A 12258-nucleotide genomic window follows, 5' to 3' on the forward strand; every position below is an offset into this window, starting at 1 on the left:
CCTTCTCAGTTAGGCTTCGGTCCAAGTCAGCTCTTCCTTGACCGCCTCATCTAGAGTTGTCTTCTGCTTCCTCCCCCTACCTCAGCCCACAACCAGTAGCAGACTCTGTCACACTGCTCTTTTCTATTTTCTTCATAGCACTTAACATTATTTGCATTTATCTCGTTGTTTATCTGTTTAGTGCTTATTATGTGTCCACTGTAAGCCCAGAAGGAGAGGGCCCTTGTCAGCCCCAAGTTCACTCTAGTCCCAGTGCCAGACTTGTGGTAGATACTCAACAAATATTTGTCCAATGAGTTAAGATAAAATTACTTTTCTAAATACACATTTCTCTCTTTATCTATGTTCTTGCTTTCAGAAGCAAAACCTCTTAAGAGTTGAGATTGCTTTGAGTAGCTAAACTTGTCAAGATAATACAGTGGGGTTAGCCACTCTAACCAGATTTATACTAAAAAATGTTACCTGTTTGTATATCAGCAAATAAAAATTGAGCACCAAATAGATAGATATAAATATAGATATAGGAATAGATGGATATAAAGATAGAGATAGATATAGATATACATACATATATGCACACACTATGGAAGACACTATGTAGAGAGATGTTATGGGAGATACAGAAGTCTACGGTAGGGCCCTGCCCTACAAGGAAAGGGGGGCTATGATGTTTCCACTGCCGTATAATGTATGTAATTTGATAGTGAGTTGAGTATCCCAGTCTACACATGCTGCAAGAACATGATGAAGAGGAGAAAGCTCAGCAGGTCAGCCAGGGAAGATTTCCTGTAGGAGTGCTGAGCTGGAAGAAAGAGAGAGCCTATTGGGAGAGGAGGGTTTATATTGAGAGGTTCAGAAAAAGCCTGAAAAAGGACGTTGGTGAGGGAGGAGGCCAACCAAGATGCTTATATCACTGTTGTCAAATAATGAACATTTGATGAAGTCAAGTTTGTATCATTGAGGCTAAGGGCAGATAAAACTATGGCCACATTATCTGACATCCAAGTTACAGGGAGGACCAAGGGGAGTGAGGGCTGAGAAGGGGCCACCAAATTCAGACGTAAAAAGGGTCTGTGTTCCTGTCTGTGTCTCTTCTGGAGGCCAGACTAATGGAGAGGAAGATGGGAAACTCGATTTCTGGGGTGAGTGAGATGGGACGTGAAGACGGGAGGAAGCATCTCAGCTGGGCACCTGGGCAGAGAAAGGTGGGATGGGCCGGAGCATGGGCCGTGGGCAGCAGGACCCAGCGGAGGTGTTCTTCCAAGATAGAAAAGGTGTTCACACAATAAGAGAGGGCCAATGTAAGAGGCTGCGAAAGGGAGGAGTTGGGGAAGCCAAGAACCTCAAAGGCAGGGATTAAATGAGATCAACTCACAAGTGAAAGACAGAGTTTTCTCTGAAGCTGGAGGGTAAAATGAGAAGCACAGCAAGGAAAAAAAAAAAAAATGTACAAGAGACTCAAAAAAAGGTGTGTACCTGGTGCAAATACTAGCACTATGACCTTGGGCTTGCTATTAACCTTTCTGGGCCTCATTTGCCTCATCTTTTAAATGGCTATAACAAACCTTACCTTGGTACTGTGACACTTTAAAATGAGAACATGTTTTGTACTATAAGTGCCATGAAATTCTAGCATCCACAGTCTCTGTCTTCTCAGATACCTAGTCATCCAGCTGGTGCTATTCTCAGACTCCAAGCTCTTCCTCTCCCCCATGGCACAGTCATGACTTTCACCTCCACAACTGCTCCTGTGAGGCTGGCATCCTTCGTGTCCCCCGGCCCCCCAGTTCAAGCCCTCCTTGCTATGGAACCACTGCAATAGCTTCCCACCTGGATTCTCTCCTGAGGCATATTTTGATGCTATCTCCAAAGGACTCAAAGGTACATTAGTTATGATTCACATTAATTTGAGCAAACAAATATTTAAGGTGAAAACTTAAAATCTCTGCCCAACATTTTTAGAGGGGTAGAGTCCAGGCTTTATGGAGGGAAGAGCAAGGGAGAAATGTCTCAAGCAGAAACTTTACTGCGCCTCAGATTGTGGGATTCTGCCATATGCTCTGTCACTTGAACGGATCTTGTGAAACAGGACCTCAGAAGGAAGAATTTGGACATTGCGTAACAATGGGTTGGGCTGTTTCATAAATAATGAGCTCTCATAGAGGAAAAATTGAAGCATAACTAAAAGATCCACTCACTCAACTTTCTGACCATTTGTTGTTATTTTAAACCTTTTCTGTTCATGTTTAATACCTAAAGCTTGTTTTGAGTTTGTAATACCTAAATATGACACAAAATTCAAAAGGCACAAAAGGGGTAAACTGAAATCACACCCTGTCCCACATTGTTCCCCAATCAATCTACAGTTTCTTGAGTATCCTTCAATTTCTACTGTATTCCCCTAGAAATAGGCTATGAAATACATATCCTTTTGTCTTTTATACAAATGGCAGCATAGGAAACATACAATTCTGCATCTTGCTTTGGCAAATTTTGAAGATAGCACTTGCTATTTCTTTTTCTTTTTTAAAGGGGCATGAAGCCCTGACCAGGTGGCTCAGCTGGTTGGAGCATTGCCTCATACACCAAAAAGGTTGCTGGTTTGATTCGAGCACATACCTGGGTTGCAGGTTTGATCCCCGGTCGGGAAGTGTATGGGAGGCAACTTAATCAATGTTTATCTCTCACATCAATGTTTTCTCTCTCTCCTTTTCTCTCTCTCTAAAATCAATTTTAAAAATATCCTCAGGTGAAGATTTAGAAAAAAAGCCATGACCTATGGAGTAACAATTTTTTTAACATCAGGTTTTTTCCAGTCTTTATATTATATATTATAGATTTATGTATTTCATATAATATTTCATCTTATAAACAATGATGCAATGTGTGTCTTTCAACATGGCTTCTGTACACACATGCACATATAAATTACTGGCAGTGTACAGGCCATGTCGCTGACAATTTTAATCTGACTTCCGCCTTCACTATTCTAAAATTGCTTTCTTCAGGGTCAGCCTTCTCAGTAGCATCTTTAGAAGCAGGGGTTCTCAAATTTAGCTTGCATCTATGGGGTCTTGTTAGAATATGGATTACAGGGCCCCTCCCCCAGAGTTTCCAATTCAGTAGGTTTAGGGTGGGCAGTCCACGTTTTTGCATTTCTAACAACCCCCATGTTGAGGCTGATGCTACATGTGGAGGCCCAGGCTAGGAAGAGCCACTGTCTACAGCACTGACTTCCTCCTCCTCCTCCTCCTCCTCCTCCTCCTCCTCCTTTCTCCTCTCCGTCAGCCTTCTTTTCTCTCTCCTGATCACCTCTGGCTCCTCTTCCTCCACATTTCGTAAGTAGGGTGGATCTAAAGTCCCATCCTTAACCCTCTTTGCCCACCCCCCAATTCTCCCTGTGGCAATCTCATCCCTTCGTGTGACTTTCCATCGGCCCCTCTTTACAAACAGCTCTACCTCCCCCGCTGCTCTCCACAGTACCCCTGCTGCTCTTAAGACATGCCCCTGTGCCACAACCTCTGCTGTCTTCCCTGATCCCACAGAAAGATGGCCTCTCTACATGCTGCGATAATTAGAAGTGAATTATAGGGGTGTGTGTCTCTGTGTGTAAGAGACAGAGAGAAAAGAAGGAGGAGGAGGAGGAAAAAGAAACAAATCTGGCAAAATATTAATGAGTCAACCTAGATGAAGGGTATGTGATGAAAATTGTATTAATCTTTTTTTAAAGATTTTATTTATTTATTTATTTATTTATTTATTTATTTATTTAGAGAGGAAGGGAGGGGGAAAGAGAGGGAAAGAAACACTGATGTGCAGAGACAAATATTAATTGGTTGCCTCTTGCACACCCTCAACTGGGGACCTGGCCAGCAACCCAGGCATGTGCCCTGACTGGGAATTGAACCAGCAACCTTTCAGTTTGCAGGATGACACCCAGCCCACTGAGTGACACCAATCAGGGCAATTGTATTAGTCTTTTGATCATCATTTAAAAAGTTTTAAATTTAAAAAGTTAGGAAAAATTTTTAAATAAACAGTTTCTCTCTCCAGAACTCTCCTAGCACCTTATGTCCATTAGAGTCACTGTCATTTTCACTCACATAACAGTTATTCACAGCTATGTCTCAATGCCCTGCCTAGCCAAAATGTTCTGACAGCAGATACTCTGCTTGGCTTATCTGTCCATGAATTCCCACTGCCTGGCCTAGAGTGTGATATGTGGCAGGCACAAAGCTTTGAAGGAATGATTGCCCTTTTGCCGGAGATAATATAGAAGATATTACTACTAGGTCCTCCCAATACAAAAAGTCAGTGTGGAAAGAGCACGTGCTTCAACAGCCTGGGGTGGGAATTCTAGCTCTGCTATGCATGAGCTGTCAACCTTAGTTAAGCTTGCTAACTTCTCTGGGCTTCACATTCTTCATTATTTCTATGAAAAATTATATCCACTTAAAAATATGAATATTGAATAATGTATAAAAAGCAGCTGGCAGGGTGCCTGGTGTATAGTATCACTAAACAAATATTAACCATGGTGCACATTAACACACACACCATCAGTCTATGAAATCCAAGTCTGTAATCTAATTCTCTGCGCACACACAACAGTTCGTGCATGTAAGTTACGAGCTCTAAGCGAGATTCAGGTCAGAAACCAGGGATACTCTACATTCTAACAAAAGATCATGCTGTTGATATCTTCTTCAGTGAGATGCCTTCCAAAGATTATTCCTTCTATGTATTAATTAACTCCAGCTTTATAGCCTTTCCTTCCATTTACCTTATAAAACTGAAACAAAGGCATGGCTTTGTTTAAGTTCAATACCAAAGACTCCAGCAAATGTTTATCTTTCCCTTTTAAAGCTTCTATCACCACACCACGCCCCAGCAAACACATAAAAACACCATTTGCCCTGCTTCACGGTGTGTATCTCGACCTTTTAAGACCCCTCCCAGGAGCCTTCCCCAACCACTTCTTTATTTTTGAGACCATGGAAGATGCTCTATAATATTCTCTAGCCTTCCATAAGATAACCTATTTAAAACTGGGTCCTGCTTTGGTAAAACAGTGGGGTATAACTCTGTTCAAATGAATGATACCAACCCCATTTCATCCTAGAATGTCTTGTGAGCAAAATAGAACTTTACTGGGGAGGAGAGGCTGGGGGAAGGGTTGAACTGGGGTGTGAACCCACAGGGCATCATATGGTCTCCTTTGGTTAGTTCTTTGGTTTCTCTCTCTCAGTCTTTACCTGAGGATATGTTTTGTTTTTTGTTTTGTTAAATTGATTTGAGAGAGAGAGAGAGAGAGAAAATACACATCAATGTGAGAGACACAACAATCGGTTGCCTCCCTTACACGACCTGACTAGGGATCGAACATGCAACCCTTTTGGTGTACAGGATGACACTCCAACCAACTGAGCCACCTGCCTAGGGCTGATTTGTCTTTTCATCCTGCAAATCAATATTTATATACCTCCCCTTCTCCCTGGTATCCCTTGGAAGGCATGATTATCAAGCCTTCAAAACCGTAATGTTCTAAGGCACTGTGCTTGATACATGGTGGGGGCCAAATAAAAACTGATTAAATACTTTAGACCAAAAAGAAATGTTGAAAGAGAGAGAAGAGGAAGGAGAGAGTGAAATAATAAATTTGGGACAACTGAATGGATTTGCTATGATTTGGTACCACATTTCAAGTCTGCCTTTCAATTAGCATACCCAAGAGACTGAAAAATTTGCAGGGTCCAAGAAGATTAGAACACCTATATTTTCTCCCATTTACCACCTTTCATAGGTTATAATCAAAGCACTGACATTTCCACCATCCCATCTTTTGAGTGACTAAAACTGAGATAATGAGGACAGAGAGGCTGTTTTTATTCTATTCATTAGCAGCTGATGGAGGAAAAAGCTAATCTGACTTGCTGGCCACTGACTGTATCTTGAAAAGACAGCACTGGGAAGAGAGAGGGCTGGCCTGGACTTTACGTGGGAAAAGTAAGCAGGCCTATACGACAGCTCTAGTTATGTCTCACGACACAAAGCAAGTCGTGATAGGAGCTACATCAAACGCCCTGCGTACAGGGCAGCCATGGGGCAGTGCTGTGACATCACTTTCTTCCTTCAGAATGAATCTAAAAATAGAGAAGAGAGCTCTTTACTCCCAACTTTCCCTTGTATTCTCCTGTTCATCCAACTGACTCACCTTAGTGCACCCATGTTTCTATCTTTCACTCTGGGTCTCAGATGTTCTATGATAGCTCTTAATATGGAGCAAAATCAGACACACAGACAATAAATAAGGCAAAAATTTAAGGAAAATAGAGCCCAGAGGAAATATCAGCATGTGTCCCCTCACCTTGCATTTTCTCACAATGTCAAAAATTATATGACATCTCTTTTGTGAATCCAATTTATTTAAAGCACCCAAAGGGACCCAAAGTTAGAGGAATCTACCCATAAAATATTGTTCATATGTAAATATTTACTTTCGATTTACCATCTTGGTGAATGTAGGTTTTTGTTTATTGGATTTCTTAAGTGGTAAACATAAACATGATAGCCATTGTGTGCCTTCTGCAACCTTCATTTTCTGATAATAATCATTGCTCTTGCTTTGAACTTTTTTTTTTTTTAATGCTGTACTTCCTGCATGGTATTGCAAAAAAAAGAGTAAGGAATAGTCTCTACTGTTCACAGCACAAAAAAAAAGTATAAAAGGAAAGTATGAAAATTATGTAAATGAGGGTAAAAATAAAAATCTGAACATCAGGGGAAGGAGCTAGAGATAAATGTGGAATGGAGAATAAATGTGTAAAGATATGGAGAAGAAAACACTGTTACAAGATGAGAAAGCATGCACTGATCTTGAATTAATACAGAGTGAGGTAGTAATTACGACAATGAAATCACTAATGTTAGGATAACACACACACACACACACACACACACACACACTCAGTTGAAGATGGCAAGCAATCCTAAAAGTCCTCATTTCCAAATCTATTCTGGTCAATGACATGTATGGTATCAACAAGTACATGAAGTAGGGCAGCCCAAGACATGGACAGGGAGAGACCTGTGTGCATGAAGCGTTGGATCAGTGAACCCCTCTTGGTGGGGATTGGGAAGCCAGAGAGGGGCAAAAGCAGGGTGACTTGATTAAACTGCTTTGCTCAAGAAAATGGGGCTGTTCATTTGTTTCCTTTCTAGAACTACGTATGTTGTACCCTATAGATATCTTTGAGAAAGAAAATCATAGCCTGCTTTGGCCTCTTAAAAAAATTGAAGATTTTCCTCTGTTGGGATGGTTAAGAGCACGGACTCTGGACTCAAAGGCCACCTTTGCACTTGCCTAGTTGTGCAGTGCCTGATATGTACAGAAACTCGATACTTAGTGGAATCAGTATCTGAGATGCACAGGAGAATAATCCATGACATCTCTCAGCCTCTCTGCTCCCCACCCCAAACCAATCAGGTGTCAGTCTTGCCTACCTCCAATCTCACCACTAAAATTTGTTAACAGGGATGAAAATATATATATGCCTTATACGTGCCCTTAACTCTCTCTAAAACTGCAACAACTTCCTTTCTGAAAGTTCCTTCCAACTCCCCAAATGCAAGAAGAACATTCACCACTGGTCTTGAAAGCAGAGGGCAGGACTAGCCAATCCCCGAAGCCCCTCCTGCAGCTCAACACAGGCCATGAAAGAAGGGGCAGGGTAGGCCTCACCTCAGTGAGCAATGGCTCTGCTGCTGCAGGCAGAGGTGCTAGATTAGAAGGCAGCAAAGAGTAACCCAGAGGAGAAAGAATTGCATACTACTGAATTGCAATTTGTTTTTAAACAAGCTTAGAGACAGGGGTTATGGCCTAGTAGTACAATTCTTTGTTTGCTTGATGATTTAGCAGTGCTGATAATGAGGGAGGAGGAGCATTTCCATGGACTCTAGAGCATTCCAAAAGGTTTGGGGTGAAGCATAGAAATAGGGGCATATTGGTATTGTGTATCAGTGAAAAGGAGCAAAAAGGAAACTTGCTCCTCAAAGCACTAAGGAGCATCTTAATGCTCAAGTCATTCTCCACGTGGGAGGGGCCTGCGTAGCACACGGAGGTTGGTTTCACCTTGAAATCCTTGTGCACCACACAAAAATAAGCAGCCCAGTTTCAAGAATCTCCTTAGAAATCTGGGAGAAAGGGGAGCCTCTAATCAGGGCTTGCTGTGTTCCTGCTCTGGGAGGGGTGGGCGGGGTGGGAGGGGTGATGTCATTGCCCAGAGAAAGACACACTGGCTGCCAGGAATCTGATCTCACTGCTCTTCTACAACTCAATAGGGTCTTGCATGGGAATTCCTCATTTTGGGGATTAGCAACCAATAAATCTACTTTGTAGATTTGTTTGGATAAGGGAAGAAAGAAAAACTGAAATAGCTTTATAAATGGAAGTCATGTGAAAGAATGTAGCATAGTGTTCCTCCTATTAGAATATGGATAGGACCTTAATGATCTATTTACTTTAATAATCTGTTTTAATAATCCCTGCTCTCCTTCCAGCTGAGGAAAGTGAAACTCAGAAGGGAGAAGTCACAAAGCCGGCTATTCCGGTGCCAGGACTACTACCTGGGTGCCTGAACCCCATTTCAGTGCATTTGCCTCTGTATTACCCACTGCTCCATCCCCCATCAATTTCCAAGCTGGGACAGGGTGGACAGGGACTCACAACCTTACCCACTTAGATGTCACCTGAGTCATTCCCAGGGACCTAGGGACACCTGTTCACATTACACAAGCGCCCAGACTGCACAGACGCTGAGGGGAAAAAATGTCCTGCTGGAGACTGGTTCTCCCGCTCGTGTCATTGTGCAGAAAGGTACTGCGGCACAACCAGCAAAACCGGTTCTGGGGGAAAGAACTCAGTAATAATTTGGCCAGGATACCGCTGCAACTGATATGTACTAGCGATCAGGAGTTAATTCCCAAACCGCATGTTAATTGTTTTAACACTTTCCCTAGTCAAACTTTTTCCTATAGTTAAAGTAAATGATCAGAATTTCACATCCTTTCCTTTCTTCTGTTCATGCAAAACAAGGGGTAGAAGTGAAATGTAGGTCAGCAGCAACAACAAAAGTAGAAATGCGCTCTGGAAAAATCTATCACCTTCTCGTTAGCTCCTGATTATACACGTGTAGTAAGAAGACCAGATACTGGTTTGTTGTTTGTTTTTTTAAACAAATGCACCAAAACTTAAATATCCAAATAAAAATTATCTTTTAACATAGTCATCCTGGGAAGACATATGTTTTTTCCAAATGATGCTGTTGTGGTTCAAAGTTTTTTTGTAGTGTCTCTTCCGACACTGCCTTCTCCAAAGCAGGTCTTACAGAAATCTCCTTTTTAACCCCAACGTGGTATTGTCCAACTTGTTAATATGCATTTACATTTGGTCCCAAGTGATATCTGGTGTTTTAAAAAACATCTTCAAAGATCAAGGTATACCACAAAGTATGTCACAGCCACTGTCTGTGATGGTGTCAACCTGAGTCAGACTTGGCCTTGCAAACACCTGGGCTCATGGTTCCCAAAGGCCTGGCCAAAGGAACCAGGGACTGCTGGCAGGGATCCTGGTCCCCTGTCTCTCAGCTCCACTGTGTCCACTCTACTGTGTCACTATAATCCCAAATACGGAAAACCAATGAAGATGTAAACTGCATAGTCAGTTGGCTGAGAGGGTATGGTTGGGGCATGAACATTCAAATGTCCACCAGAGCCAGACAGAGAACTTTCCAGAATGGAAAAGGCTAGAGAAAGCATTAAAGAGAATAGCCAGTACCTCACCAGAACCACTCATGACCTTGCAAACACTTGGGCTCATGGTTGCCAGATTCTTTAATTATCCAAAAGAATCTAGAAACCTAGATTACAATGATAAAAATCTCCTGATGATTAAATGTGAGCCAAAAGTTAAAAATTTGAAACAAAAGTACGTAAATGTTTGATATATCCACACATATGTTCTGTGGACCACACGAAGGCTACAGGCCACAGATATGTGTTCCCTGGCCACAGAAACCAAAACATCACATGGCACTGAAGGGGGCCGCAGCCCTGAAGCCTACAAAACATTTCTGTGTGGATGTTACCAACAGGAACTCAATAGCAAATTCAACTACTTATGAGAAGTTCACCATAGGAAAAGCGCGAACAATTCTCCTGTGAGAGTCACCTTTTACTTCTTGCTTTGTTCAACAGCTTTCTCTCAACCACATGATTTTGTTTTTTGCAACCTGCTAATTATAACATCAGTAATATTTTAAAGAAATACCTTAAGCTATGCAAGTTGGAAAAAGAAAACTTCTTGCCCTTACTAATGATTTAGGTTTTATGGTTTTTCTTTAAAAAGCCATTCTAATAGTTTGGGGGAAATTATATGAAATTATTTTTTATTGCTTATTGGTTAACCCAGACTGCCTACAATTGCAACAATCAAGTAATGGTAACTAAAATATATATATTAAAGAAACAAACAAATTTTGCTACAAGAAGTAAATGCTGCCATTTGTCAAAGCAAATGGGAAGCTTAACTATGTCATCCTGGAACAGCGGCATGCACGAACACATGTAAACAAGAAAAGTGCAATTCTACCATTGGATAAGGAGGGGTATTGTCTTAACTAGGCTGAAAGAAAAGGCAACTCAACCCAAATTCACTACCCTGCTGTTGCCTCTCAGAGCCTCCTGCATCCAAGCTGCCCCTTCAGGCTTTAAAGGGTCCCTATTGGCACATAAGTGTTAAGGCCTTCACCCACTAGCACTCATTATCAGATTGCATGACAATCACATTAGGACCAAGTCTGGAGCTCACATTTACAGCTTGTTTACACTGACAAGGCACTTCCAATGCCAGGACCCCACCTTCTCCCCAGCGATCAGTGAAGGGCCTGCGTCTTGCTCTATGGTCCTATGGTCACTGGGTCCCCCTCTCTCCTCAGGAGCAGCGGATCTTCACACATCACACCCCCAGCACCATACTTAGTACAGCAGGGTGATTTGGAAAAGTGTGTTTTGTTTTGTTTTTGTTTTGAGTAAGGGAACTGTGCGTGAGGCTCAGAGAAGTGAGTTGGCTTGCTGAGGATTCTAACCCCAGATGCCTTTTCTTGACCTAGCCCAGGAATCTAGTCTCTGAGAGGAAGGGCTATGAGGGGAAACGGTGCTTGGGCAAGGAACCTGAAAAGGACCCTAGAAGACAAACTTCCCTACAGTGCTGTGTGGGGCCTGGCTGCCCCCCATCCCTCCAGCGTCAGGCGCGCTGAGCCCCTGGCTCTGCACTCTGCTGTTCCGAGCCCGTTTAAGTCACCTTTCTTGGGCCTAAAGCCAATTTCATTTAAATTGTTTTATCCATGAGTGAAATGAGACACTGAGCAATTCATCTTCTGTAAATTCTGCCCACAAACTCCAACCCAGGTTCCTTTCTCACCCAGCCGTCCCCCAGCGAGCAGACAATAAAGCATTGAAGGGAGTTGTTGACATTGACCTTTCCATTAGTTTGAAGACAAAGTTTTGTGAACGCCCTCCTAGATGGAACGGAACTGAAGTACAAAGCAAACTGAGGTTTCATCTGGAACCTTCTCTTTGGCGCAAGATAAGGATCTAGAATCAGGAGCTATGCAACACAGGGAAAAAAGTGCACAGCAGAAAAGTTTGGAGTTTTCATAAACTGAGAGACTCTTGGCTAGAAAGTAAGTAGAGTATCGGGAAGTTTCACTTTTCCCCTGGGCAACAAGGGTGGACGTCTATCCTCTGGACACACCTTGCTGGAGAGTTTACTGTGGCCCTTTTTAACCATACTGCCACCAGAGGGAAATAGGGAAAGCTTAAGCTGTCAACAAGGGGAAAAAATGGCTGAAGGTCACAGTGGGCACACTTCAGGGAGTGAATTCAGGGATCTGCAGCCCCGCCTCCTGTGCCCTCACTCCACCAGGTTACACTTGGAAGGAACTGTGGGGTCACAAGACTTCCCAGGCCCTTACCTGGGAAGTCTTGGAGGCTACAGTTCCAGAGGGGTGCGGGAAAATCCGCAGTACAGGAAGAAAGTTTCCTGGCCCGTTCTTTGCCAGCCCCAAGGGCTAAAATGGAGCCTGGAGGCTTGAGAGGGACATGGGTCTTACAGTATTCTGCAGGCCACATAGAAACACATTTACCCTTTTCTTCTTTACCCTCCTGATAGGCCATTTAGCTGAACAGAACTGGATGTTT

The 12258-nt window shown here is 42.6% G+C and overlaps 1 protein-coding gene across 3 annotated transcripts in view; it reads right to left on the reverse strand.

Moving 5' to 3' along the window:
• Positions 1–12258, reverse strand: part of GRHL2 (grainyhead like transcription factor 2) — a 140321-nt gene that overhangs the window by 34068 nt on the left and 93995 nt on the right. The window lies entirely within an intron of this gene.

This window comes from Furipterus horrens, unplaced genomic scaffold (genome assembly GCF_987537825.1).
Source record: "Furipterus horrens unplaced genomic scaffold, mFurHor1.1.pri manual_scaffold_7, whole genome shotgun sequence".
Lineage (NCBI taxonomy): Eukaryota > Metazoa > Chordata > Mammalia > Chiroptera > Furipteridae > Furipterus > Furipterus horrens.